Here is a 26733-nt window from a genome sequence, read left to right as displayed (position 1 = left end):
GGCTGTATGCTCACTTGGTGAGGTGTTTCTTTGATTCTATTATGTGTTACGTACCCCGTAACGGGTTAAAGAATAAGCAGAAATGGAACACCCCTGGAGTCTGGTTTTGCTGTTAACTAACTCTTGATCAGAACATGGTATAAATACTACTACAAAGACTTCATCACCCAATCCAGGTTGAGCTTTTATTCTTATTGTTATTCATTTTATTGTAAAGAAATACTTCAGATTGTTCAGTGGTAATATATATCACTATTCAAAGAATATGAACTATGCCCCCCCCTCAGACCTGGCCATCATAAACAGGAACATGTTATTTGATCATTTATTTCATTGTTATTGTGATGGCCTTGGTGTACACAGAAAACCAGATGTGTTTCCATACATAACAAATAATGACTGCTCTTCAGGTACTGTGTCTTGAAACATTTCTAGAAATAATGGTGCATAGTTCCCTGAAGGTGGAATCTCATGTGGATAGGGTGGTGAAGAAAGCTTTTGGTATGCTTGCCTTTATAAATTAGAGCATTGAGTATAGGAGTTGGGGTGTAATGTTAAAATTGTGCAATGCATTGGTGAGGCCAAATTTGAAGTATTGTGTACAGTTCTGGTCACCAAATTATAAGAAAGATGTCAATAAAATTGAGAGAGTACAGAAGAGATTTACTAGAATGTTGCCTGGGTTTCATCTCCTAAGCTACAGAGAAAGGTTGAACAATTTGGGTCTTTATTCTTTGGAGCATAGATGGTTGAGGGGGGACTTGATAGAGGTATTTAAAATTATGAGGGGGATAGATAGAGTTAACGTGGATAGGCTCTTTCCATTGAGAGTGGGGGAGACTCAAGCAGGAGGACATGAGTTAAGAGTTAAAGGGCAAAGGTTTAGGGGTAACATGAGGGGGAACTTCTTTACTCAGAGAGTGGTAGCTGTGTGGAACGAGCTTCCAGCAGAAGTGGTTGAGGCAGGTTCGATGTTGTTGTTTAAAGTTAAATTGGACAGCTATGTGGACAGGAAAGGAATGGAGGGTTATGGACTGAGTGCAGGTCGGTGGGACTAGGTGAGAGTAAGAGTTCGGCACAGACTAGAAGGGCCAAGATGGCCTGTTTCCGTGCTGTAGTTGTTATATGGTTATATAGTTATAAGGTTATTTAAGGCATGATAGTCCAGAAACTAATGTTTCATTATCTCTCTCTTTCTCTCCTTAAGGCATTGGAAAATGGTAATTCAACCTAACAATTAAGTTAAAAATAAAGTCTATAGTATCAGAAAATCATTCTTTGTAGTGTGATTTCTTTCATTTTACATTGGCATCAAGCGGCTCATCAATAGAACTCTCACCTCCAGGTCAAGACATTGTCGTGAAAACATTATTCAGGACCTGAGCATCAATGCCAGATTGAGTTTTCATAAGATAATGAAGGAGAGCTGCTAGTTAGCAAGCTCCACACGAAATAATGTAATGACACAAAAAGAAGTTAGATTCTTAAAGTGGTATAAACCAATAAATACATGAGTCAAATCTCTGTCTCTTTCAATAATGAAAAGGTGATGAGGAAACAAAGATCCAAAATAACTGTTGAGTCTCTGTATCTTTACTTTGATACAAATTTCTCCCTAATCCTTTGATCAATGAACTAGTACTAATATTTACCATTGTACTAAAGCCTGGTGATAAGCTGTGGTGACCTCAGTCTGCAGGGTTAACCGTGTATCCTCTCCTATCTCCATATCTGCTTCCCTCAAATGTATCCTTTCAGCAATCTTCCTGCAATGGCACACATTGACACTTCATGCAATGCTGTCTACCTTCCGCTTTCTGCCACATCTGATTTCAGCCTGATAGGCTTCACTGTCACAATGTCTCCAACTCCAAGCATGACAGATCTTAGATACTTGTGTCGTAATAGTAAACCTGGCTCCTTATAGAATTTTTGCTACAACTTCTGCATTTTTGGTCCCAACAGCTTTTCTGTTGTTGCAGTTAAAATTCTTGTTCATAAATCTCTGCACAGTACCACTCATCTTCCCTTGGTTGAGCTTTACCTGAAGGCTAGGATATTCAAATAAGAGGTCTGACTTTGATGATCAAATTTGCTTAACAATTCCATCTTCACAACATTCCCAACCATTCCATTATTCTGTGGCAAGTGAATTTATGTGTGACGTTTGAACTGCCCACATCCTCCGAGAACCTCCACTGTGAAGGTGATCAGAAATGCAGGGATGCCATCTGAAGAGCTCTCCTTTGAGCTTGTGAATGACCAATGATGAATGGGTCTTCTGTGAATAGCCAATCTCCCAGTCATCAAATGCATATTTACATCCAGAATGCTCAGATTGGACCCAACATCTGCCATGGGGTAGACTTTGACTTAAGTAGAGTGAAAGCCCTTCACCTTCTTGATTCCTTCTCAGACATCTGGCGGTGTCATATTTCTGCACATGGTCCTTGATCCTGCAGGTCATCATTGGTCAGTTAGTGCAGTAGACCTGCAGAGGCAACTGTACTCTGCCAGCTGTGACGAGTCACTATGTTTGACTATATAATTCATTTATAGCTTACAGGCAATTACCCTGTTGTCTCTGAAGGTCAAGTAACCTTAAATGCCCCGCTCATTTCCCAAAATGAAATATCGTCTGAGAACAGTTATGTTTTTTCCTTCTGTCTGAATCATTTGCTTCAGGTGCTGTTTGCTTCTGATCATTTTCTCAAACTGTTTTTTCAATGTCTAAGTCACTGAAGCATAATAATTGTCTTTGGTTTGGTACGCTCAGCATCACCTGTATGCTTGGATAGACAATCTTCAGATTTTAGTGTCAACACCCCACAAATGTTACGTGCACTTGATGCCTCTTAGTACTGAGCCTAGGTTGTTGGCCAGAAAGAATGACAATCTACAAATCAGTGAATTCAAATGAATCAAGGACAGTGGAAAATAAATTAAAGCAAGTAAATGCTGTGCTTGAAGATGAGCATGAGGAATTTTATATAGATGTGCTTTGTGAAAATAAACAAAGTAAGAATAACTGGACTATTCCATTGCAAGTGAATCAAAACACGTCTATATCAGATAACAGAAACTCTGAAGTTGGCTCTTTCTTAAAACCTTTGCGATTCTTTCTTAATACTGCTCCCTTCTCTGTTTGGACCAAGTATGATCTGGTCTGTGTCCACGTGTTCCTTTTATCTTGTATCCTCACTTTGTCTCCTTGTCCTTCAGACAAACGTCTCCTTAGATCAGTCAATATCATGTTCCATTTCCATTTGTAATGAAATATGAATCTTCTTTTCTTCATCTAATTCATTCATTAACTGTGTAATCTCTTTTTTTATGCTGAGACTTCACCATTTCAATAATACTTCTCAATTCCTTCACTTGTGCTTCCACTACTTCCTTATACTGTGCCCACTGTGAGCGTTCTTGCTCTAGACGGTGATGAAGCTGAATCTCATATTCTCACAGTGTCTCTTTCATCATCGCTTGCATTGAAGCAACCTCCTCCTCCATTGCTTTTTCATATCATCAATTGCCTCCGGTTTGGTCGTCTCAGACACTGCAGCTACTGCTTTTGTATTCTCCATGTCAGCATTTGCCTCCATGAGCTGGACCAGCAGTCGAGTTACATCACCTTCTGCCGACTGTAATACAACATTCTGTCTCCTCAGCTCTGTGTCACTATCCAGGACAAAAATTCTTTTCACCAAATTAAGTCTTTCACAGGCAGATAAACCCAGAATTGACTGTACATTTTTTGGCATGACCGCAAATGAAAGCGTATGCACAATATTTTTGTGTGATGCCTTTGCCACACATGTTCCTTTAACTGGAATGACTGCACCTGAATACCCAGTCACTTTTATATTTGTCTGATGTAACCTCGGTCTTGGTTTTAAAGCATTAAGCTCAGATTCTGCAAGAATATCTACTTGTGCTCCAGTATCAAGTTTAAACAGAATATTGTTTTGATTCATTTGCAATGGAATAGTCCAGTCATTCTTACTTTGTATATTTTCATAAAGCACATCTATATAAAATTCCATACGTTCATCTTCAAGCACAGCATTTACTTGTTTCAATTTATTTTCCTTCTTTCTACTTTTACAACAGTGTGAAAAATGATTAATCTTACCACAGCCATTGCAAATTTTGCCATATGCGGGACACCAATTTGGATGATGTTCCCGCGCACAGTGATCACACGACTTCTTTCTTTCCAATGCCGTCTTGCTCTCTGTCGGTTTTGTCGATGTATTATTATATTTCTTGATGTGTTCGCACTTTTTTACAGCGTTTACATTGCAGTTTTTGACAAAAAGCTCTTCAGCCTGCAACATCATGGTCTCAGAAGCTTTGCAAAGTGCCAAAGCTTTTTCAAAATTTAAATCTTGCGCTCTCAACAGCCTTTCTCTCAGAGCATTATCTTGAATGCCACAAACAAGTCTATCTTTAATGAAGGAGTCCGTGAGCAAACCAAACTCGCATGTACTACTACGATTTCTTAACTCAGCAACATACAGATCAATTGTTTTAGTGGCTCTCTGCGCACATGTGAAGAATTTATATCGCTCATGTTAAATTATGCTTAGGTATACAAAATACTTCAAATCTGTCCATTATCGACTTTAAATTGAAATTATCTCCCTCTTCGAAGACAAAATTATTATATAACTCTACTGCGTCATTCCTAATTACATGGAGCAAAAGTGTAGCTTTGGTTTTTTCCGATCTTTCTTCATAATCGATCGCTGATTAGTACGGTTCAAACTGTTGCTTGAATATCCTCAGCTACATTGCCAGTCAGCAGAAGTTTTGGTGGAGGTTGTAAACCTTCCATTTTACCGTTTACAGTTCGAACGTTTTTCTTCTTTTTTCTCGATTATCTTCGAGTCTTGATTCTCGATTCTCCCATATTATTCTTCCAGAACCACTTCTGACACCATGTTATGTCATTTCTGTTTAAACATACCGTGGGTTAACAGTAAAGAATCATATTCTGGAAGAATTAGAGAACTTTTATTTACAATAATAAACAAGCACGTCTTAACCCAGCCACGTGCCACGTGCTGGCAATCCTGCACATGCTCATTGCTCTGTCCAGTCATGTACTGGCACATCATTGCACCTGATATCACCACAGCAGACAGACTAATTGTCTTTGTTCTTGCCGCATGCTTGGGGATGGAGGCTGCCATTTTGTGAAAACACTCTATTCTCCATTTTGTCAGCTTGACATGCTGGGCTTGATCAGTGTTTTAAAGAAGACAATGATACTTCAGTTAATCTGCTGGACTAGAGATCATTTCCAAATAAGAACTTATTTGTGAGATGTCCTTTGGTTGGCTATAACCTGCAGGTTTGTGAATGTTGGGGTTGATGCCTGCCTGAAGTGATTCGAGCTCATTGCTGATTGAGAACAAAGTGCCATAAATTATTGACTGTCAGTTGATGGGAAGGGGGCAATAATGAGGATGCTAGCTTGGAGCAAAGCCAATAAGGTGCTAAAGGACAGACACATGACCTGTGGCCAATGACACTGGAATACGATATTTGAATTGATAAGGAATGGATATAAAAGTGGATTCTTCATGTGTGCTAGTAGTGGTAATTTCGAAGAATAACCATCGCAGATACAAGCGTGAGCAACCCTGCGTGAAACACGTGGCGAGTGAATCAAGACAACGAGGAATGCCTGGCCAGTGTAAACTCCTTTGCTCTTTTAATACCTTTGCTATTCTTCGACTATTCAGGAGAGCCAGAGATACTTAGCGGGTGTGCATACAAAGTATTTAGTATATGAATTCATGTACTTGTTAGTTTAAACAATAAAGGTACTTGTCAGTAAACACAGATCTCTCTGTGCCTCACTAATCATCGTTTAAGTAGTCTCTTTTTACAACAAGGGCCACTTAGCCAGCTTCAATTAAATGGTAAACTGATGAGCAGAAACACTTGGAAACACTGAAGAAGCCTATCAGTTGGCTATCAGAGTGATGTGCGGAGTGGACCTTGGTCCTCAATGCCTGAGGACTATATGTCTTCACCACCCTGTTGCACCTTCTGCAACCATGGCACCAGCAAAATTTAGTGCAGCCTTGGTAAGAACAATAATCATGAGGCATGGCCCACAGATGCAGCAAACAGAGGAGCTGGTTGAAAGAGGTAAGTCTTAAAGAAGTACCAATAAATATTACATGTGACAGATATCTTACATTGGATCAAATGCTGCTATGTATGGAGCTGCAGAATTCTTACAGTAAAGAAGGACATTTGGCTCATCAATGCAACATTGGCACATTCTCCTCCCTTTTGCCATTGTGCTGCAAATTATTCTCTCTCACCTGTCAATACAACCACCTTCGGAAAGCATCAATTAATTCTGTTTTTTCAACCCATGAACACAATGCATTCCTGATTATATGAAGGATTTTTCTCATATCTCACTTTTACCCTTTGCCCAACTTTTTATATTGTTCCTAACTGGTCCAGGAGCTATATGCTAAGGTTTGTTCTGTCTGCTCCATTTCAACCACTTATGATCTTGTCCACTTCAATCAAATATTGTCTTACTTTTCCTTGCTGTAAAGAGAACGCTGCCAGCTCCTCTAGTCCGCTCTCATCTCTGTAATTATTCTAGTGTCTATTTACTGCACATTTTCTAGGATTTTCATATTGTTCCTACGCTTGAGTGACCAGTACTCATGCACTATCAATTAAAAATCATTCATAATGAAAAATTGTGGATTTACTTCAAGTTGCATAAAGACCTTGATTTTCTTTCTTTCGGGTATTCTGGGTGTCCATGGAGATTCCTGGACACGCAGAATACTATACAATGCTCAACCACAGAATTGCATAGAGACGCCTGAAGAAAGCAGACTGGTATGCAATGCTCAACCACAGAATTTAACTGATGGAGAAGCAACTTTCACAGGGCTTGAGAAACCTTTTACTGGTGATTTCCTGAGCTGGCCTCAACCTATGGTGCAAAGTTGGGAACTTGCCTCAGTTAATTTCCCATCAATGAACAACTTAACCATTACTATATCTTCCATTGTGCTCTCCTCACTCTATTTCTGGTCCCGATTTCTAACTGTGTATACTGATTTGTAAATCACACCTCCAAGAAGTTGCCACCTGATGACTAAATACATTGATTGTCCATAATCCTCTACACCCTATGACTAATCCAATGATTATCTCTCCAAGAATACCAAATCAAAAATGCTCCCTTCCCTGAACCTGAGTTAATTGTCTGACAAAGCCCTCTTTCGCCACTAATTTCTGTCCTTACTGACAATTCATCTGTTAGATGTCAGATACACCAACAGTCACAACTGTTGGCTTATCAGCACAGCCCCCCTTCCCATGGAATCCTAGCCCCCATCTGGCTACCAATTCTGAAATGCCAATCCGCTTCCTGATTTGGGTGACCCTCAAAGTCCAGATTCTTTAACAGAAAACCTTCTTCAAGACTTCATAAACACAAGAGATTCTGCAGATGCTGGAATCCAGAGCAACACACACAAAATGCTGGAGGAACTCAACAGGTCAGGCAGCATCTATGGAAATTAATAAACAGTTGATGCTTCCGGCAAAACCCTTCATCAGGACTGGAAAGTAAGGGCCTGAATAAGAAGGTGAAGGAAGGGAAGGAAGACAAGCTGGAAGGTGATAAGTGAAGCCAGATGTGTGGGGGAGGCGGTTGAAGTAAGCTGGGAGGTGATAAGTGGAAAAGGTAAATGGCTGAAAAAGAAGAAATCTGATAGCAGGGGAAGGAGGAGGGGCACCAGGGGGAGCTGATAGGCAGATGAGAAGAGGTAAGAGGTCAGAAGAGGGAAGGGGAGCAGAAAAAAATCACCAGGTTGGAGAAATCAGTGTTCATGCCATCAAGTTGGAGGCCACTTAGACAGGAAATGAGGTGTTGTTCCTCCAATCTGAAGAGTGGCTTCATTGTGGCAGAAGAGGAGATCATGGGCCGACTATCCTCATTCCCATTCAAACATGCGGTTGGCCATCCATTTCTCTTCTTAATTTATTTTTTTATTTTCACTGAAGTCAACAGAAACAAAAATAGCCTGAAGAATTTCTACCACCAGTTCACATTAAAGCACAAATTCACAATCTACCCAATTGCATTGCAACAGCATTGTGATACTGTTTAAAATATCCAAATATACTGTTTGTCAAAGAGCAAGACAAATCCATAATACTAGTTGTTTTACTGCAGAGCAATATACCTAATCTTGTCTGGGATCATTACTTAGGACTATTATGACTTTAACTTTTCAAAGCTCAAAAAGTCCAAGTAAATTTATTATCAGAGTACTGTATGTTAGAGTAATTTTTGGGTTTAGGTCATTTAAACTTAGCAAATGGCTTTGACTACCAGTCTTCTGTTCCTAAAAGCTGTGAATACCAGAATCCCAGTCCATTTGTAACAATACATCTCCTAAAAGCTGTGAATACCAGAATACCAGTCCAGACGCTGCTGGTGCCTGTGGGATGGATGTAAACCAGAAGGTGTGAGGTTTGCATGTAGTTTCAACGATAGCATTATCTATACTTTGTAAATATGGATTGGCCTTCATGTTAAGCATGTAAAATACCAGATAAATGTATTGTGGATTCAGTTTGGAACAACGGATTCCTGAATACCAGCCCAGATGCTGCTGGCGCTGGTGAGATGAATGTAATCAGAAGGTATGAAGTTTTGTATGTAGCTTCAAAAGAAAGCATTGTCTATACTTTGTAAATATAAATTTCCCTTTGTGTTTAGCAAATAAATATCGAGCCCCACACTGGTCCAGCAGACCTTTCCACCGAAAGCGTCTCGATGCCTGCTGTATCTTGTTTTGTCGAATAAAGAAGATGCTTTGTATCTACCAGTAACTCTCTCTCTGGTGATTTCATTCATGCAACAACACTGCACATATACATTACGTTGCCATACACTATCTTAAGATTCATCTTCTTGCAGGCATTTACAGGAAAAAAGGAAATAAAATAAAGTTTTACCAAAAAAAACTATGCATTAACAAGCAGACTGACAAACAGCCAATGCACAAAAGAAGACAAACTTTGCAAATAAAATTAATACTGAGAACATAAGTTGAAAAGAAGACTTGTAATTGAGTCTGTAGGTCATAGATATTGATGCAATTACCAAGAAGGCATTCCAGTGGCTATATTTCATTAGGAGTTCAAGGAGTTTGGTATGCCACCGAAGACTCCAGCAAATTTTTACAGATTTACAGTGGAGAGCATTCTGACTGGCTGCATCAATGTCTGGTATGGAGGGGCCAATGCACAGGATCATAAAAATCTGCAGAGAGTAGAATACTCAGCCAGTTCCATCATGGGCACTCGCCTCCCCACCATCAAGGAGATCCTCAACAGGTGATGCAACAAGAAGGGAGCACCCATTATTAAGGACTCTCAGCATCCAGGATATGCCCTTTCTCATTACTACCATCAGGGAGGAGGTACACATTTCCCCTCTGCCATCAGATTTTTGAATGGACTATGAATCCACAAACAATACCTCACTTTTTGCATGACTTATTTTTTTAATATTTCTTATACTAAATTATAGTATTTTTTTATGCATTGCACTGTACTGCTGCTGCAAAACAACAGATTTCACAACATATGCCAATGATAATAAATCTGATTCTGATTCTAATTCTACAGTCAGTTCAGAGTTGTAATGATTGAACCACGCTGGTTTAGGAGTCTGATGATCGTAGGATAATCCCTGTTCTTGAACCCGCTAGTGTGGGACCTAAGGCATCTGGTAGTAGAGAGAAGAGAGCATGGCCCAGATGGTGGAGGTCCTTGATGTTGGATGCTGCTTTCTTGTGGAAGTGAGAGAGCTTTGTGGAGAGAGCTTTGCCTGTGATGTAGTGGGGTATATCCATTACTTTCTGTAGCTTCTTTCATTCCTGGGCATTGATATTTCTATACGAGGGCATGATACAACCAGTCAGGATACTCTCTATATCTATAGAGTCTATAGAACTTTGTCAAAAATTTTGGTGACATGCCAAATTTATGCAACTTCTAAGTAAGCAGAGGCACTGTCACTCCTTCTTTGCAATGACACTTGATGATCCTCTGATATGTTAACGCCAAGGAATTTAAAGCTATTGATTCCCTCCATCTTTACTCCCCTAAGGGGGACTGGCTCCAGGACCTCCGGCTTCTATCTCCTGTAGTCTATCATCAGTTCTTCGGTTTTGCTGATGTTGAACGAGAGGTTGTTGCTGTGGTTGAACTTCTTTAGTCTTTAGCTTAGCTAACTTTAATGGCTAAATTATCCAGGTAACTCCACTGATAAAAATCTGATAGTTTGAATTAGTTAGTTTGGATTTGCTAATATTCATGTCAAAAGCTGAACTTCATTTAGTGAGGCCAGCTTTCAAACCTAAAGACTTCTTGGAGATTTTTCTCTCCTACTATCAAAGACACCTTTAAAAGAATTCATGGAACAGTGTTCATACAACTGTAATAATTTGTTGCCTTTAGAACAGTAAATACGATAGCAGCTAACCTTGCGTTATGGTAAAATATTGAAATTACATCTGATGCTTGCAGGCAAAAAGCGTTTAATTTTGCAAGTTGAATCAATGCCAATAACATCTGCCATCAAAATCACTTTCTTTAGACAAAACATAGCAGAACTGTCTATCATCCACTACTCTTCCATTATGAGACCCAATATTGTTTAATCATTCGAACTTTTCTGTTGTGTAAAATGACTCACAGGGTTGCATGCTACTCAGAATCATCAGTTCCGATTGAATGATTCAGAGCATTGCCAGTTTGCAGGCTCTGATTTCTCAATTCAATTTAATCCAAGATTGTCTATTTTCTAACTGACTTGATCAGTTTTTTGTAGCCTGAGAAACGTAGGCTCTGGTACCTCAGCATTAGATATAGCTGTTGTTTTACAGTTACATTAGACACGGCATCTGGTGAAAGACTAGAAAGCTCATATAACTCCTGGTGATCAGCAGGCATTTTGACAGATCTATGTCAGGATCACAGAGTTGGGAAGAGTCAGCAATGTGATTGTGTGAATGTAGGAGGAGTATTTTCACTACTTCCTGGTCTCACAAACATTCTCCAGAAGTATTTCTTTCAGTTCTGATCCAACCGGCCATAATAGTGTCTTGAACACTGAATAATTGCCCAAATCACCTGATACAAAGGGACAGAATGGGTACAATGTAAACTGGACTTTAAATTTGTATGGGCTTCTAAACTGAAATTACCTGTAACCATAAGTCTTACCTGCTTGCCTATTTACAGATAGATCAGTCAATGCACTAAGTCGGTTTTGGCCATCACAGGGGTGAAAAATTGCCTCTCTCACCTCAATTTTCAACCACCAAAATTTCCATACTTCTAAGAATAAATAGACATAGTAAGTTGAAAATTGTTCCCTCTGTTTTCCTGAAGATACACATACACATGCAGTCCGTGCCTCTTCGCAACTGAATAATGATAAGTAATTTATTGAATTTGTAAAATTACAAGTGACTGGGCCAAATAATTCCCCATATTCTGGAATTACATACTCTAAACTTTTGTGGCTTTTCTCCCCCCACCACCCACACACCCAGCCTTTCCCTTCTCAATATAGTCAATATAGTTTAATTCAAGGCTTTTATGCATTTAGTCCACAATCAAAATGTGCTTGGAATGTCCAATGTATAAATTCTTTAATGAAATAGAATGAGTTACCAGCTTGAGTGGAGGGGGGGGGGAGTGGCAGGGGAAGGGGAAGGGGAAGGGGAAGATTGTGGAAAGGATACATTTCTATGTATTCAGTATAATTTATATGAACTCATCATTAATTTATACTCATCATTAATTTATTTTAAAAGTGCCTTTCAACTATTGTCAGGAAATCAAAAAAAATTCCAATACTATGAAGCAAAACTCTTGCCTGTATATGTTACAAATGTCTTGTTGTCTTACAACAAACTTCAATCTCATCACTTAAGAAAGTGGTTTGAATCCAATTAGAGCCGAACATTGCTGGAAAGCTTCTTAGTTGAAATATCTACATGGATTTCACTGTTCTTCATTAACATTTAATGAACTGCTCTTGCACACTGAGATCAAGTTCCTGTTGAGTCCCATTTGGAAAGTGCACATGTCACTGATTTGAGGACACCTAGAGAAAGTGTCAGATAAAACTCGCAATTAAGAGACAGTGTTCTCCTATTTAAATAACCTCATAAATATAGATTAGGAATGGAGACTGCTTCACTGAAGGTTAGAAAGATTGAAATTTTTAATTAAATTCTCCAGATCTTCTTAGATACTCATTGTGTTGATAATTAAAACATTGTTTTTAAGGAAAACAGATATTTTCAGTTAAGATGAATTAAGTTTTACCAAATAACTTTTAGACATATTCTATGGTTGTTTCTATCTCATAATTTCATGCCTAGGTGTTAATGTGAACAGATTTTATAATGTGTTGCTTTGCAAATTTGAGAATTTACTCATGCTATTAGAAGCACTGAGTTTGGATTATAGACATCACTCATTCACTACCGCTCACTCTTTGGCAATCTGAGATGTTCATCACAATAACAGAAATCATGTTTCTATTAATCTTCCACCGCAACAAATAAATTACAGGTGTGATATTAAACATTCCCACATTACCTCTATTTCTTCTGATGGTCTCATTACAAATATCCACATTGGATTATTGAGTTTCTTAACATCTGAGAGTAAGCGTAGCTCTTGTGGCAAAATGTAACACCAATTCTACCTGGAAATATGCAGTGGGACAAGCAGCACTTATGGAGATAAAAGGAGATAATGTTTCAGCTTTAATATTTTATGAGACAAATCAGAAGAAAGGGTCCAATTAAAAAGTCACATGCCTTATTTTTTCTCCCTCCACAGATACTGCCTGTACTGCTAAGTATTTCCACCACTTTATTTTTGTTTCAGGTTTCCGCCATCAACATAATTTTCTTTTAATGTGAATTCTATCAGTTTGAGTGGTAAGGAATCTATTCTCAAGAGCATTAGACTAGTAAACTAATATCACTCTGGTTTTGAAATTATTGACACAAGGGAGTAGTATCATCTTGTGACCAGAATGTATCTTTTTCCAATCTCAATACTCCTAATATGGCAGCACTTGCTTTCAGCCATCTCGTACAAGTTGAAGAGGGGATGGATCTCAATGAGTGAGTGCTGAGGCCCCAGAAGTAATTTTCATTTTGTATAATAGGGTAAAAGTGGGTGAGACAAAATGAGCTACAAACTTCTGTTACCTACTGTCTCAAAGAAAAATTGACCTTCCCTTGTGCATAGAAGTCATGTTTAGCAGGCTTAAATTCAAATAATACTTATTTCTTACCATCCACTGCTCTCAATATCATATGCCAAAAATACAGCAACATATCCCTATCACATTTTATCCATATCAGAATTTCACAGCTAATCACTTGAAGAGATTGCTTTGACTCAAAGCTCATGGACATTTGCTTGCCTTATTTCATGGAATATTGGGTACAGCATATCCAGAAAGAACACAAAACACTAACAGGTGTAGAGAGCCTAAAGGCTCACACTCAACTATTCAGAAACAGTTTCTTCCCCCCTGACATCAGATTTCTGAATGGTCAATGAACACGACTTTCCTATTCTTTTTTTTACACTATTTATTTATTTTGTAGCTTACAGCAATGTTATGTCTTTGCAAGGTACTGCTGCTGCAAAGCAACAAATTTGGCATTATAGAAGATAGTGATTATAAACCTGATTCTGAAAGAAATAAGTTGAATCCTAGGAATGTATTTTGTACATTTGGTTAACTTAAGCAGGTTTACTTAATATTTATTTTATTTTCTTTTATCTTGGAAGAGGGCATTGGAAATCAAGCTACTTACTGCTTATCTCCGAGTCCTGTAATACCCTTACTCAACACAACAAGGGGAGGGATGCTACAGTTCTGACAACTCACTACTCTTCACCGACAAGTGTATTCACTGATCGGACAATTGACTGTTGCAGGGTCCAGGGAGTGTGACTATTCTGGTTCTCTGTAAATAACCATCTCCCAGCTTGGTGAATTGTTGTTATAGCCTCATATTAGTTCTTGCAACGCTTTTGAATTTCAAAGCAAGCAACAGGACTATCTATGAATATTGATTATGATGCTTCTATATTCTTGATTAAAGACAATTAATGGTATTACAATGTTGTTTGCTACAGTACAAGGTAATTCAACACACATCCTTATTTTAATAATGTTATCTTTTTTTGCAGTGCCTAACATGTTGTGCAAACATATGAGGCAATGATAATGGTAAGCAAGGATTATAAAAGCTTACCATATTATTATTTGTACACAATAATCAATTTGGAAGAATAAGAACATAGGGCGTGGAAGCTATTCACTCCAACCATAACATATATTATGTTATTAACATATCTCATTACCATAAAAAGTCAACTTTGACCAAAAGGCTAATATCTAAATTATGATTGTCGTGACTCTTAAAAATCTCATTCTCTATACTGATAGTTTGGTGTTGAGTGATGCTAGCACTTCACCTGCATTTCTCTTAAAATACCCATCAGGAAATTTAAAACATTATTTAGTGAAATATCTTCAAATTTATCATTTCAAGTCCTGTAAGTATTTTCAATATTTCAGAAATATCCCAAAGAAAACTCTTTAAACTTATTATAAACCAGGGTAAATAAGTCCACAAATGTTGTGCAGGACAGTTAAGACTCTTTAGGGATTTAATCTTACTTAATTGACTGAGGAGCAGTGGTCAATGCCAAACGGAATGTGTCTTCTCATCAATAATCCACTTGCTTGACTGCATACAGTCTTCACAAAATAAAAATTAACAGAAACCATCATTTTCCAGGAGAACCAAGATTTCTTGGACTTTAGGAATGTGTTTTTTTTTTTGTAGTGATGTGGGAGCCGAAAGCTATTTATCACAAAGCCAGCTTTGCCCGATAGCATCAGCCAGAGTTTCAGACCTAGAAGTACTTCTACCCCCCTCTTGCAGTTCTTAATTGCTGGGTCATTGTGAGTTCTAATTACATCATGGATGATCAGAATTTCAAACTGTAGTTGAAACGCATTCCTTCACACCCCAATGAAAATGTGTAAATTCACACTTTAATATACAACTGACCCAGTGCAATAAAACCATAATGGGAAAAGTAATAGAGCTTTAAATTTTTTTTATGTTAATTCACCTTTTATCAAGCATGGAAAAATAAGATTTCTGCATTATGTCCATCCTACATATTCCTGGTGCAGGCATTGAATGTGCTGGGAGTCCTTGATTCACATCCCACAATCCCTCAAGGACATTGTACATCCCTCTACACACTGAAACACACAAGCATTACAACCAAAATGAACATAGGTGTTATGCTGCAACACCCATCCCACATGATAGGAAATCATGTGGAAAATGGAATTTACATATGGATCTTTATTTTAAAGATTCGGTCCAAATGGATTACTGACTGATGTTAATTGATAACCCTAAAAATCACTAACTTACATAAATGTGGTATATCAGAGCTGCTCTCCATTATCACATATTATAAGTGAAGCTTTGTGAAAGTTTGAATAAAGTGATTTCAATACAACAAAACTCCTAGTCATAAAGTACATTGTAATACATTGGGGTACCATAGACTTTCCAGGCCAATATATTTTGAATGACAGCTTCTCTGAGCTGTAGTCTTCTCTAGTCTTTTAAATAATAATTTCCACTACAACTTCTAATGAATACCTGAGGATTTTTCCCCATGGTCTGCCCCACTTTTACCATTCAGTCAAAATAGATTGTCAATGGTGAAAGCAGGTGCATCTGTTTTAGATATGGCCACTTTTTTTCCATTGATTATTGTGGAAAATAAGAGCATTGATTCATTCACCTCAATGCATTTACTGTAAACCATTTCTAGTCCTTTCAGCAATAACCATTAAGAAGATCTTGCATGCATAAGGACTACAGCATATACTGAGATAACAACAGTGATCAGACTATTTAAAAATATTTTATTGACAATGAGTTCCTAAGCAAAATCTCAAGGTTGTGGAAGATGGTTTATAATCAGCTTCAAAGTACCCACCATTATTCCTGTGAAAGAACTCTACAGCTTCCGAACTAAATGACTACCACATAGTAACACTGACATGAAGTGCTTTGAATGGCTGATAATGGCACACATTAAAAACTCAATTCCTGCCACATTGGACCCTCGCCAATATGCTGAATGACAGAACCACTATAAGATAGATGCCATAGTGCCTGTCATGCACCTGGCCCTGACTCACCTGGAAAATAAAGGCTGCTTATGCCAGAATGCTGTTTCTGATTTCAGTTCAGCATTCAACACTACTATCCTACAGACCTTGGTGAACAAACTCCTACTCCTCGGTCTAAATATATCACCGTGCAACTGGGTGTTGGACTTCCTAACCAACAGACCTCAGACAGTCAGGATACAAAACCTCTCTATCATCATCAACCCAGAACACATCCTCCACAATCAAGAAAGTTTACCAATGCCTTTACTTTCAGAGGAAGCTGAAGAGCTGGACCTTGCACATCAGTACTCATGAGCTTCTATAAATGTGTAGTTGAGAGCATCCTGACATGATGCATCCCTATGAAGTATGGAACCTTCATTGCAGCAGGGAAAAGGGCTCTACTACAGGTAGTTAAAACTGCCCAATGCATCAACAGCACCAGCCTACCCGCAATTAAGGACAAATATAAAAGGCGCTGGAAAAAAGGCCAACAAAACCATCCACCTGCTTATCGACTGTTTGTCCCATTCTCATCAGGAAAGAGGCTATGCAGCATCCATGCCAGGACCATTACACTCAAAAACAGTTGCCTACCCCAAGCCATCAGACTGATCAACACCTCCACCTGTTAACCCAGCCCACCACCATTACATCTGTATCAGGTATTTTATCTTTTCCTGTCGGTCACCTTATGTTCAGATACTCCATAAGACCATAAGACCATAAGACCATAAGACAAAGGAGCAGAAGTCGGCCATTCGGCCCATCGAGTCTGCTCCGCCATTTTATCATGAGCTGATCCATTCTCCCATTTAGTCCCACTCCCCCGCCTTCTCTCCATAACCTTTAATGCCCTGGCTACTCAGATACCTATCAATCTCTGCCTTAAATACACCCAATGACTTGGCCTCCACTGCTGCCTGTGGCAACAAATTCCATAGATTCACCACCCTCTGGCTAAAAAAATTTCTTTGCATCTCTGTTCTGAATGGGCGCCCTTCAATCCTTAAGTCATGCCCTCTCATACTAGGCTCCTGCACCTTACGTCACTTTATGTACATATAATGTATCTATGTATATAAGCTCATCTTATGTATATACGGCCTCAGTCAGCAGTTGTATATTGTGTTCTATAGGATTATTTTTATATTTATATATGTTGTGCTTTTTTATGCTTATTGAGCTTTTTCATGCTTTGGCCAATCCAGAGTAACAATCATTTTGTTCTCCTTTACAGTCATCTACTCAAGAATGACAATAAACAATCTTGAATGTTGATAAAGCCAAGAACATTTTTACTGTTCCAGTTGGCTAGGTACATGGCTAAAATATCTGATTCAAGTGTAAAGACATGGGAATACTATGCACTAGTACTTAATACTCAACTTTCTTTTGACTATCAACTTACACGTCTTTTGAAATATTTAACTGTGGTCCAAAATAGTAATGGGGTCAAATTAAAATTTTAGTACAAAACTATGGAAAAGAACATTTATAATGTAAAGAATCATTCAAGCTCAAACAAGTAACCAGAACCTTCCCACTGTGCCACCCCTAAAGTAAAATGTTCAATGCTGTCTTTCTCTAAAACATACTTGTGTTTTCTTTTGGGGAAAATCCTCCTAAATATAGTATGGAAACACCAATGCCCAAGAATGGAAAAGCCTACAAAAATTGGTGGATATAGCCCAGTCCATCAGAGGTAAAGCCCTCTCCACGATTGTGCACATCTAGAAGGAAAGCATCTTCCATCATCAGGGACCTTCACGATCCAGGCTATGCTCTTTTCTTACTACTGCCATTGGGAAAGAGATAGAGGGGCCTCAAGCCCCACATCACCAGGTTCAGAAACAGTTATTACCCCTCAGCCATCAGGCCCCTGATCCAGTATGGATAACTATATCCACTTCACCACTGAACTGACCTATGGACTCACTTTCAAGGGCTCTACAACTCATGTTCTCAATATTATTTACTTACTACTTATTTTTTTATTTGTGTAATTTGTAGTCGTTTGCTCATTGGTTGTTTGTCAGTCTTTGTGTGTAGTTTTGCACTGATCAATTGTTTGCCCCAGCAAACCCATAACTCCAATAAATCCTAACCTAATCTTGGGACAATTTACAATGACCAATTAACCTACCCAATTCACCTTTGGACTGTGGGGGAAAACCTACACATTCCATGGGGAGCACGTACAGAGACTCTTTACAGAATTAAATACCTCAAGCTGCAATAGTGTTGCATTAACCACTACGGCTGTCCTTTGTATATTGCATTTCTTAGTTCTACTGTGAATGCCTGCACAAAAATGAATCTCAGGGAATATATGGTGATATATCTGTACTTTGATAATAAATTTACTTTGAACCTTTGAAGGTGCTTCTTCCTTTTCCCTTCCAGGATATGTTCTTGCAGAAAACTATCATGAACATACAGCAGAAATTGACTACATGTTAGATCTGCCTACCTCAATCTTTTTGATTAAAATTCCACATTAAAACTGTACTGCATTTGTTACAAGCTTGCATAGTTTACACATTATGCATTATTTCATCTCATAAGTATCGGCAGGGCCATCATGCAAAGCTCCTTACTATTTTGCAATTCTCGACAATAACTTCTATGTTAAAGCACAGTCATTAAAAAGAATGCAATGGCTCAAAGTCATGACCAGCCAGCACCTTTCCTCGGCACAAAGTGGTAATAATAAAAAAAAAACTCATTATTATCATCCACCATATCTCAAATAGTATAACTGTGCCCAATTTTCTCATCAGTAGATGTTACAGAAACATGTTTAATGCAGTTTGCCACTTGAATTGCTTCCCACACTGTGTCCAGTCTGTAAATCTATACTAACTCAGCATGGCTGTTTAAATCCAGTCATCCTTAGCTATCCAGTTCAAGAGTTGGGTAGCAAGGCCTCAGCACTACTTAGGCCAGATGTAGGATACCACTAAAGCCCTGTCCAGTATGTCAGGATTTGAAGGCTTGAGTGAAGCCTTGCTTCCTACCATGGTCCATGCAGACTTGAACGAGCTCTTAATTACCACAGATGTATAGAAAAAGTTAAAAAAAAAAATTGCTTTACATAATTAAAAAGGTTTTTTTTAAAAAAAGAGCAAGTTAAAGCATAATAAAATTGAAGAAAGATCTAGTGCTTTCCCGGTGTATATGACGAATAAACTCTTCTCAGGCTTCCAGCCGGGTACAGGTATTGATTATAACCAATGTTTTGATGATAAACTCTGCTATCTTCATCAGGGATGATGCCTGGGTATGTCATACCCAGTCATATCCAGGCATCATCCCTGATGAAGATGGCAGAGTTTGTCATTGAAATGTCAGTTATAATCGATACCTGTACCTGGCTGGAAGCCCAAGAAGAATTTATTCATCACAATAAAATAGATTACAACAATAGAACATAATTAAAACATTAAAATAAAGTTATATAAGTTAAACATAAGTAACAATTTGTCTTGTATTTTTTGCTCTTTCTGTCAGTACCACCCACTTAGCTTACTAGGCACTCTGATCCAATTCCAAACCTGACTAATACAGAATCACAGAGAATGATTCCCTGAACCCAGTACATAGGATTCTTCCTCTGGACTTTACATGCCATCCAGGAAAGGAGTGAAGTGAAGTGATAGATGGGCTGGCATGCATCACTCAGCACATCCTGGATTTAAATTAGAGCAATTTAAGTGCAGGGTATAATTACCTGCAAACAAACCATAGATTGACATTTCTCCTCGAAAATGTTGGCCTCTGCCAGTTTATTTCAGTCCTGTGGGACTGCAAATTCATGGAAAACTATACAACATGAAGACAGACAAGAATGACAAGTGCACTGAAGCCAAGGTTTGTATTTAGGGAAATGACACTAAACTAAGAAGCCAAAAATTGACAATTAAAAATTATTAATGAAATGCTATTGAATACATGATTATGGAAAATGTTAAAAAATGAAACATTTTCAAGACTCTTGAGCAGGTTTTATACCATACTGTATCCTTCTGCATTTTCATTCATTGGTTGCAAAGCTATTAAGCCCAGTTGTTCTGGCTGTAAGGCATTTCAGAGCTCCATATTTGGTCTCAAAACACAATTCAGCTGAGTCTTCATTTCCAGCAAAAGAGTTCCTAAAACTATTATTCAGAGCTAGTGATTCCTAAAGTTTTTGAACCAGAAATTCTTTGAAATCTGGAAAGTACTCAATAAACCATTTATGTGTGAAAGTCCATTGAATGTTTTTCTCAAGGGCCTGCCTCTGCTTCTACAATATGGGAAGCACGCTATAGAATCAGTCTTATGCAATTAACATAGCAAAAGCTTTATCTGATAGTTTATCAAATTATGAGAGGCATTGATATTGTTGACAATCAGAATCTTTCTTCAAGGGTAGAAATGTCAATACTGTACTAGAGGGCATAGTTTTAAGGTGAGATCAGGAAAGTTGCACAAGCAAATCAAAAAGGGTGATGAATACAGGTCTGAAGGTGTTATATTTGAATGCACGCAGTATATGTAATAAGGTAGATGATCTTGTAATGTAATTAGTGGTAAGCAGGTATGACATTATGGGCATCACTGAGACATGGCTGATAAAAGATCAGAGTTGGGAGTTTAACATCTAAGGATACACCTTTATTAAAAGGGGAGGAGGGGGGCAGTTGTGGTGGGGTGGCTCTGTTGGTAAAAAATGAAATCGAATCCTTCAAAAGAGGTGACACAGAAGATGTAGAATCCTCATGGGTAGATTTAAGAAATTGCAAAGGTAAAAAGACCATGATGGTAGTTATATGCATCACCAATCAGTAGCCAGGATGTGGGATATACACTGTTCCCTCTAAGCTGAGCAGGTGTGCGGCCATGAAGTAACTGAAATCCTCCCATGAACATACCCTTTGTTGCCATGCTGCTAGAATTTATATGTAATGTTAATATAAAGTGTTGTGCAATTTTCAGGCAGTGTAAAAAATTCCTGCTCAGAGCAATAGTTGGTCCATGCAGCTGTAACAAAAATTAGAGGGAACGTTAGATAGAAATTTCAATGGGAAATAGAAAAGGCACATAAAAAGGGCAATGTCAGACCATAAGACTATAAGACATAGGAGCAGAATTAGGCCATTCAGTCCATCAAGTCTGCTCCACCATTTGATCATGGCTGATCCCAGATCCCACTCAACCCCATACACCTGCCTCCTCGCCATATCCTTTGATGCCCTGATCGATCAGGAAACTATCAACTTCCTCCTTAAGTATATGCACAGACTTGGTCTCCACTGAGTCTATGGCAGAGCATTCCACAGATTCACTACTCTCTGGCTAAACAAATTCCTCCTTACCTCCATTCTAAAATGTCATCCCTCAATTTTGAGGCTGTGCCCTCCAGTTCTGGATACCCCCACCAAAGGAAGCATCCTCTCCATATCTACTTTACCTAGTCCTTTCAACATTCAGTAGGTTACAATGAGGTTCACCCTCCCCCCCACATTCTTCTAAATTCCAGTGAGTACAGGCCCAAAACTGCCAAATGCTCCTCATGTGTTAACTCCTTCATTCCTGGAATCATCCTTGTGAACATCCTCTGGACTCTGTACAATGACAACACATCCTTTCTGAGATATGGGGCCCAAAACTGTCGACAACAGCCCAAGTGCTGCCTGACTAGTGTCTCATAAAGGCTTAGCATTATCTTCTTGCTTTTATATTCTATTCCCCTTGAAATAAATGCCAACATTGCATTTGTCTTCTTTACCACAGACTCAACCTGTAAATTAACCTTCTAGGAGTCTTGCATAAGGACTCCAAAGTCCCTCTGCACCTCTGATGTTTGAACCTTCTCCTCATTTAGATAATAATCTGCACTTTTGTTCCTTTTAGCAAAATGCATTATCATATACTTCCCAACACTATATTCCGCCTGTCACTTTTTTGCCCATTCTTCCAAATTGCCTGAGTCCTGCTGCAATCGCATTGCTTCCTTTGCACTACCTATCCCTCCAACTATATTTGTATCATCTTCAAACTTTGCCACAAAGTCATCAATTCTATTATCCAAATTATTGACAAACAATGTGAAAAGTAGAGGGACCAATACTGACCCCTGAGGAACACCACTGGCAGCCAACCAGAAAAGGCCCCCTTTATTCACACTTGCCGCCTCCTGCCTGTCAGCCACTTCTCTATCCATGCCAGTATCTTTCCTGTAACACCATAGGATTTTATCTTGTTAAACAGCCTCATGTGTGGCACCTTATCAGGTGCCTTCTGAAAATCCAAGTAAATGACAGCCACTGCCTCTCTTTTGTCCACCCTGCTTGTGACTTCCTAGAAGAACTCTAGCAGATTTGTCAGTCAAGATTTCCCTTGACAGAAACCATGCTGACTTTGACTTATTTTATCATTAGTCTCCAAGTAACCTGAAACTTTATCTTTAATAATGGTCTCCAACACTTTCCCAAACTTTGAGGTTAAGCTAACTGGCCTATAATTTCCTTTCTTTTGCGTACCTTCCTTCTTAAAGAGTGGAATGACATTTGCAAACTTTGACTCCTCCAGGACCATGACAGAATCAAGTGATTCTTGAAAGATCATGACCAATGCATCCATTATCTCTTCAGCAACCTCTCTCAGGACTCTGAGATGTAGTCCATCTGGTCCAGGTGACTTATAAACCTTAAGACATTTTAGTTTGCCTTGCACATTTTCCATTTTAATAGCAATGGCACTCGCTCTTGCTCCCTGACACTCACAGACCTCTGGCACACTGCTGGTGTCTTCCACAGTGAAGACTGATGTTCACTAAGTTCATCTGCTATTTCTTTGTCCTCCATTACTATTTCACTGGCATCATTTTCCATTGGTTCAATATCAACTCTCACTCCCTTTTATTCTTTATATCACTGAAAAATCTTATAGTATCCTGCTTTGTATTATTGGCTAATTTGCCCTGATATTTATTCTTTTCCTTTCTTGTAACTTTTTTAGTTGCCTTTTGTTGGATTTTACAAGCTTCCCAATCATCCAACTTCCCACTCACTTTTGCTGAACTCCTGAACTCCTCCATCCTGATCAAAAAGGCGCAATAGTGCCTTTATTTCCTGCGGAGCATCAAGAAAGCTCACCTCTGTCCTAGGATACTGACGGACTTTTACCGCTGTACCATTGAGAGCATACTCACCAACTGCATCTCAGTGTGGTATGGCAATTGTCCTGTATCGGACCGCAAAGCACTCCAGCGTGTGGTGAAAACTGCCCAGTGGATTATCGGCACCCAATTGCCCACCATTGAGAACATCTATCATAAACGCTGCCTGCACAGGGCGAAAAGCGTTATCAAGGTTGCATCTCACCCTAACCATGGACTTTTTACTCTCCTCTCATCCGGTATGCGCTACAGGAGCCTCCGCTCCTGCACCAGCAGGCACAGGAAGAGCTTCTTCCCTGAGGCTGTGACCCTGCTGAACCTCACATCACAGCACTAAGCAGTATTGCATCAGTATTGTACTGTCTCGGTACTTTTATATTTGTGTGCTGTAGCACTTTTTTTATTCGCAGTTATTTTGTAAATAACACTATTCTTTGCATTTCTGGTCAGATGCTAAATGCATTTCATTGGCTTTGTACCTGTACTCGGCACAATGACAATAAAGTTGAATCTAATCTAATCTACTTTATATACCCTTTCAACAGGAATTCTGCAGATGCTGGAAATTCAAGCAACACACATCAAAGTTGCTGGTGAACGCAGCAGGCCAGGCAGCATCTCTAGGAAGAGGTACAGTCTGTACCTCTTCCTAGAGATGCTGCCTGGCCTTAATTACCCTTTCCTTAGCTTTTATGGAGTCCTTAAATTCCTTTGTCAGCTGCGGTTGCCTACTCCTACCATTTGAGAACTTCTTCTTCCATGAGACATATCTATCTTGCGCCTTGTGAACTATTCCCAGAAACTTCAGCCATCTCTGTTCTGCTGTAATCCCTGACAGTCTCATCCTCTAATCCATCTGGGAAGCTCCTCCCTCATGCCTCTGTAATTCCCTTTATTCTATTGCAATACTGATACATGTGAATTACGCTTCTCCCTCGCAAATCGCAGTATGAATTTAACCTTATTATGATCACTGCCTCCTAACGGTTTCTTTACATTAAGCTCCCTAATAAGTTCTGGGTAATTACACAACACCCAATCTAAGACAACCTCTCTTCAAGTAGATTCAAGCACAAACTGCTCTAGAAAGCCATCTCATAGGCATTCAACCAATTCCCTCTCTTGCGATTTGACACCAGCCTGATTTTCCCAATCATCTTGCATATACAATCTCAACCCTACATCTTGGCTACAATTTGGAGGACTATATATGATTCTCATAATTTTTTTTAACCTTGCAGTTTCTTAACTCACCCACAAAGATTCAACATTCTCTCATTCTAAAGATGTAATTGCTTCTCTTATCACAGAGCCACACCCCCACGTTTGCCTTCCTGCCTATCCTTTCAATACAAAGTATATCCTTTGATGTTAAATTCCCAACTGTGGTCTTCTTTCAATCACAACTCAGTGATGCCCACAACGTCATACCGACCAAGCTCTTAACTGCACCACGAGTCAGTCCACCTTATTCTGAATGCCTCTCTGCATTTTAATACAACACCTTTAGTCCTGCATTCTTCTCCATTTTTGAATTTTGCCTCTGTGGTACAATCAAATAATTGCTCTGTCTGCGTTTGTACCCAATCATTGGCTTGTCTTTCCTTACATTCATGTTAAATCCATCATCTACTTGAAAACCTGCTGGCTCATCCTCAGCTCTGTCATACTCGTTCCTCTCCCCCTGCCATATTAGCTTAAACCACTGCCAATATTATGATAGTCATGGGGAATTTCAATATGCAAGAAGATTGGGAAAATCAGGTTTGTGCTGGATCCCAAGAGAGAGAGTTTGTAAAATGCTTACAAGATGGCTTTTTAGAGCAGCTTATGATTGAGCCAACTAGGAGAAAAGCTATTCTGGATTGGGTGTTGTGTCATGATCCAGAGTTAATTGGAGAGCCAAAAATAAAGGAACCCCCAAGAAGGCAGTCATCTTAACATGATAGAATTCATCCTGTAATTTGAGAAGATAAAATCAGATGTATCGTTATTACAGTGGATAAAAGGGAATTACAGAGGTAGGAGAGAGGAGCTGGCCAAAGTTTATTGGAATGGGACAGTAGCAGGGATGATGGCAGAATAGTAATGTCTGGATTTCCTGGGTGAAATACGGAAGTCACAGGATATATACATCCTGAAGATGATGAAGTATTCTAAAGGGAGGATGAGGGAAATGTAGCTCGCAAGGGAAGTTCAAGACAGCATAAAAGCGAGGGCATTACCAATGTGGAAACAAAACAAAGCAGAGGAAAGATGAAATATGAAAGCAAGCTAGCCAAAAATATTAAAGAGGATACCAAAAGTATTTTTCAAATATATAAAAAGTAAAGAAAGGTAAAAGTGGCTATTAGACTGCTGAAAAATGATGCTGAAGAGGTAGTAATGAGGAACAAAGAAATGGCAGATAAATTTAATAAGTATTTTGTGTCAGTCCTCACTGTGGAAGACACGAGAAGTATGCCAGAAATTCAAGATTGTTGGGGGGGGGGTGCAGAAGTGAGTGTAGTTGCTATTACTCAGAAGAAGGTGCTTGGGAAGCTGAAAGGTCTGAAGGTAAATAAGTCACCTGGACCAGATGGACTCCACACCACAAGTTTCTAAAAGAGGTGGCTGAAGTGACTATGGAGGCATTAGTAACAATCTTTCAAGAATTACTAGATTCTAGAATGGTTCCAGAGGACTAGGAAATTGAAAATATCACTCCAGTCTTTAAGAAGGGAGGGAGGCAGAAGAAAGGACATTTTAGGCCAGTTAGCCTGACTTCACTTTTTGGAATGGTATAGGAGTCCATTATTAAGAATGAGGTTTATGGATACTTGCAGGTGCTTGATAAAGTTGGCCAAAGTCAGCATTGTTTCCTTAAGGGGAAATCTTGCTTGAAAAATCTGTTGGAATTCTTTGAGGAAATAATAGGCAGGATAGACAAAGGAGAGTCAGTGGATGATGTTTACTTGGATTTTCAGAAGACTGCCTCTCTTGACATTATATGCCAATGATTGGATGATGGAATTGACAGCTTTGTGGCCAAGTTTGTAGATGATACAAAGATAAGTGGATCGGCAGGGAGCAAGGAGTCTGCAGAATGACTTGGACACATGGGGTGAATGGGCAAAGAGGTGGCAGTTGAATATAGTGTAGAGAAATATATGGTCATGCACTTTGGTAGAAGGAATAAAATTGTAGACTATTTTCTAAATGGGGAGAAAATTCAAAAATCAGAAGTGTAAAGAGACTTGAG

Source organism: Mobula birostris, chromosome X (assembly GCF_030028105.1).
Source record: "Mobula birostris isolate sMobBir1 chromosome X, sMobBir1.hap1, whole genome shotgun sequence".
NCBI classification, from domain to species: Eukaryota; Metazoa; Chordata; class Chondrichthyes; order Myliobatiformes; family Myliobatidae; genus Mobula; species Mobula birostris.
The sequence above is the reverse complement of the archived record's forward strand: the minus strand, read 5'-3'. Positions refer to the sequence as shown.